Genomic DNA, 5,000 nt, shown 5'->3' with positions numbered 1-5,000 from the left:
GTGTTTGTGTTTGTGTGGGTACATCTGTGTGTATGTGTGTGTGTTGGTCTGTGAGTTAGTCTGTGATTAATGTATAAATAATGTATGTGTACAATAACAGTATATGCTTGTGCACTATGTGAGTATGTGTGTGTATGTACGCTTGCGTGTATACATCACAGACGTGGCTCTGTGTAAAATTCAACATCTTTTCTCTCATGCTCAAATTCCATGCAACATATTGAGAGAGCTGACTAATACAAAAACAGCATGTTTCGTCAGAAAATGGGTTGGCTTAAACATTCATACCACCAGAGACATTATTTTCCACACTAAACAGGAGGGAGGGTTGGGAGTGCCAAATGTGGGATGGATCTACCCTGCTACAAGGGTCTCCCATCTCTTAAATATGCTGAACAGCAATGACCAAACAGTAAGAGAGCTGGCTAGAGCTTCATTCTTTTTGGATATGAGGCATTGCAAGGTTCCTCTGGCCAGCGAATCTGACCCAGGGTTTCTGGGCTTCCAGGGGAAACCCAGTGGTAAAATGGACACACATTGGCCTGATCTAAATCACTGTCTGAGGATATAATCAGTGACCAGCTCATAAGTGTAAGAGCCACTGTTGGGTACAGAGACGCTGTGCATCAGTGAACACATGCTAATGCTCGGAGGCCCCTGATGGACCTACAACAACTGAAACAACAACAACACTGGAGCAGTTTACATTTACAACAACACTGGAGCAGTTTACATTTACAACAACACTGGAGCAGTTTACATTTACAACAACACTGGAGCAGTTTACATTTACAACAACACTGGAGCAGTTTACATTTACAACAACACTGGAGAAGTTTACATTTACAACAACACTGGAGAAGTTTACATTTACAACAACACTGGAGCAGTTTACATTTACAACAACACTGGAGCAGTTTACATTTACAACAACACTGGAGCAGTTTACATTTACAACAACACTGGAGAAGTTTACATTTACAACAACACTGGAGCAGTTTACATTTACAACAACACTGGAGAAGTTTACATTTACAACAACACTGGAGCAGTTTACATTTACAACAACACTGGAGCAGTTTACATTTACAACAACACTGGAGAAGTTTACATTTACAACAACACTGGAGAAGTTTACATTTACAGGGAAAACTAACAGGGAAAACTCAGTGTCTCATTCTGTTTTAATAACTCTGCAGTTGATGAGGATATCTTCATTTACACAGTTAAAGCAAGATAACATGTTTTACCATCTCGATCTCATCTCTTAATCTGGTTTCCAAACACTGTCACCTCCCTGTTTGCAACACGGTCAAGAACACATCACCAAATCTCTATCCCACTGCCATGGGTGCATGGGAATCTACATTGCAAGGCATTATAGAGTCTCTTACCCTCCTACCCGCCTACAGTGAGAATGTACAAGCATTCCTCTGTCACTTCTCCCCCTTTCAACCTTTATAATACTCATTTCACAATGTATCTGCTAATAGTCTAGATGTTGTTGTAAAGAAAGTCCCTTCTCGCTAAGGCACTAAGTATCAGCCTTGGGTGTCAGCCTTGGAACAACTTGGCTACATATATTATATTTTGCAGCCTTGATAATGTCCATAGACTGGTCTTGTTGTGTGTGTGAGTATGTGAGTGGGTGAGTGTGTGAGTGAGTGAGTGAGTGAGTTAGTGAGTTAGTGAGTGAGTGTGTGAGTGAGTGTGTGTGTGAGTGAGTGAGTGAGTGAGTGAGTGAGTGTGTGAGTGAGTGTGTGAGTGAGTGAGTGAGTGTGTGAGTGTGTGAGTGAGTGAGTGAGTGAGAGGGTGAACAATACAATGTCCCTACAAACCACTGATCCTTTTCAGCAATGTCCTCATGAACTTCTGATTGTCCTAAACCAGCTCAGTGTCCCTGTAGATGAACATGAGGGTCATTGTCAGTGATGGGTAGAATCTGACTGGATTGCATTAAGTCTGATGTCATGCTTTCTCTGTTTTGCATTCAGGCATTTACTCAGGGCTTCTGTTCTGTTCTACTGACCATAATATCTGCTAACCTCTCTGAACCTCCAGTATTACAGTTTATAGAGCTGTTTCTGATGTTTCTGTGTGTGTGTATAGGTAATGCGTGTGTTTGCTGTGTGTGTATATAATGTGTGTGTTTGCTCTGTGTGTGTATATAATGTGTGTGTTTGCTGTGCGTGTGTGTATATAATGTGTGTGTTTGCTGTGTGTGTGTATATAATGTGTGTGTTTGCTGTGTGTGTGTATATAATGTGTGTGTTTGCTGTGTGTGTGTATATAATGTGTGTGTTTGCTGTGTGTGTGTGTATATAATGTGTGTGTTTGCTCTGTGTGTGTATAATGTGTGTGTTTGCTCTGTGTGTGTATATAATGTGTGTGTTTGCTGTGTGTGTGTATATAATGTGTGTGTTTGCTGTGTGTGTGTATATAATGTGTGTGTTTGCTGTGTGTGTGTGTATATAATGTGTGTGTTTGCTGTGTGTGTGTGTATATAATGTGTGTGTTTGCTCTGTGTGTGTATAATGTGTGTGTTTGCTCTGTGTGTGTATATAATGTGTGTGTTTGCTGTGTGTGTGTATATAATGTGTGTGTTTGCTGTGTGTGTGTGTATAATGTGTGTGTTTGCTCTGTGTGTATATAATGTGTGTGTTTGCTGTGTGTGTGTATATAATGTGTGTGTTTGCTCTGTGTGTGTGTATATAATGCGTGTGTTTGCTCTGTGTGTGTATATAATGTGTGTGTTTGCTGTGTGTGTATATAATGTGTGTGTTTGCTCTGTGTATGTATATAATGTGTGTGTTTGCTCTGTGTGTGTATATAATGTGTGTGTTTGCTGTGTGTGTATATAATGTGTGTGTTTGCTCTGTGTATGTATATAATGTGTGTGTTTGCTGTGTGTGTATATAATGTGTGTGTTTGCTCTGTGTATGTATATAATGTGTGTGTTTGCTCTGTGTGTGTATATAATGTGTGTGTTTGCTCTGTGTATGTATATAATGTGTGTGTTTGCTCTGTGTGTGTATATAATGTGTGTGTTTGCTGTGTGTGTATATAATGTGTGTGTTTGCTCTGTGTGTGTATATAATGTGTGTGTTTGCTCTGTGTATGTATATAATGTGTGTGTTTGCTCTGTGTGTGTATATAATGTGTGTGTTTGCTGTGTGTGTATATAATGTGTGTGTTTGCTGTGTGTGTGTGTATATAATGTGTGTGTTTGCTCCGTGTGTGTGTATATAATGTGTGTGTTTGCTCTGTGTGTATATAATGTGTGTGTTTGCTGTGTGTGTATATAATGTGTGTGTTTGCTCTGTGTGTGTATATAATGCGTGTGTTTGCTCTGTGTGTGTATATAATGTGTGTGTTTGCTCTGTGTGTGTATATAATGCGTGTGTTTGCTCTGTGTGTGTATATAATGTGTGTGTTTGCTCTGTGTGTGTATATAATGTGTGTGTTTGCTCTGTGTGTATATAATGTGTGTGTTTGCTCTGTGTATGTATATAATGTGTGTGTTTGCTCTGTGTGTGTATATAATGTGTGTGTTTGCTCTGTGTATGTATATAATGTGTGTGTGGAAACAGGCTCCAGTAGAATTGCTGGCAGTATCAGGGGGCAGGTTGGTCTGGGGGCCCACAGAAGCTCCTCCCCCTTCAGAGAGACGGCTGACGGGCTGCTGGTCTGAATGCTAATTACCGCCAGACATTCTAATTGATTTAAATCCAAGATTATATTAAATTAGCCCAGGATGAGCAGACTGTTGAACCTTAAGTTACAATATAACATGGACACTCAGCTGCTGAGCACACTGCAATGGAATTTGTGTTCCCTCTGTGATTTCGTTTATGTTTTCTCTGTGATTTAGATTATATTCTCTGTGATTTAGTTTCTGTTCTCTCTGTGATTTAGATTCTGTTCTCTCTGATTCAGTTTCTGTCCTCTCTTTCTGATTTAATTTCTATTCTCTGTGATTCAGTTTCTGTTCCCCAGTGAGGTTCTGTTCTTGCTGTGATGGGCTGAGTGAGAAGATGAGATGGAAAGGGAGGTGGTGGAGGGGGATTGGCAGTGAGAGATTAAGATAGAGAGAGGAAGGTATTCCTAATTATTCATGGTTTGATCTCTAATTAAAATTCTCATTTCTCTGGGCTCCCATAAGCCTCTCTGAGCATATGATGCAGCCCACACAGAGCAGTGAGTGTCCTCTCCACTCTCAGAGATGCTTACTCACCCAAAGCAGCAAACTCACAGCTAACACGCCTGGCAGATTCTAATGCAGGAGCAGGATCAGGAGCAGGAGCGGGAGCAGAGAGCAGAGAGCAGTGAGCAGAGAGCAGAGAGCAGTGAGCAGAGAGCAGTGAGCAGAGAGCAGAGAGCAGAGAGCAGAGAGCAGTGAGCAGAGAGCAGAGAGCAGAGAGCAGGAGCAGAGAGCAGAGAGCAGAGAGCAGAGAGCAGAGAGCAGGAGCAGAGAGCAGAGAGCAGTGAGCAGAGAGCAGAGAGCAGAGAGCAGAGAGCAGAGACCAGGAGCAGTGAGCAGAGAGCAGAGAGCAGAGAGCAGAGAGCAGAGAGCAGTGAGCAGAGAGCAGAGAGCAGAGAGCAGTGAGCAGAGAGCAGGAGCAGAGAGCAGAGACCAGGAGCAGTGAGCAGAGAGCAGAGAGCAGAGAGCAGTGAGCAGAGAGCAGAGAGCAGAGAGCAGGGAGCAGGGAGCAGAGAGCAGAGAGCAGAGAGCAGAGAGCAGAGAGCAGAGACCAGGAGCAGTGAGCAGAGAGCAGAGAGCAGAGAGCAGAGAGCAGTGAGCAGAGAGCAGAGAGCAGAGAGCAGAGAGCAGAGAGCAGGAGCAGAGAGCGGGATCAGAGAGCAGAGAGCAGGAGCAGAGAGCAGAGAGCGGGATCAGAGAGCAGAGACCAGGAGCAGTGAGCAGAGAGCAGGAGCAGAGAGCAGTGAGCAGAGAGCAGGAGCAGTGAGCAGAGAGCAGAGAGCAGGGTGCAGGTCTGTGT

The 5,000-nt window shown here is 43.0% G+C and overlaps 1 protein-coding gene across 1 annotated transcript in view; it reads left to right on the top strand.

Moving 5' to 3' along the window:
• Positions 1 to 5,000, top strand: part of LOC133132327 (Kv channel-interacting protein 1-like) — a 31,399-nt gene that overhangs the window by 1,020 nt on the left and 25,379 nt on the right. The window lies entirely within an intron of this gene.

The sequence above is a fragment of the Conger conger genome, chromosome 7 (genome assembly GCF_963514075.1).
Source record: "Conger conger chromosome 7, fConCon1.1, whole genome shotgun sequence".
Lineage (NCBI taxonomy): Eukaryota > Metazoa > Chordata > Actinopteri > Anguilliformes > Congridae > Conger > Conger conger.
Note: the sequence above shows the minus strand (reverse complement) of the source record. Positions and strands in the feature narration are given on the sequence as shown.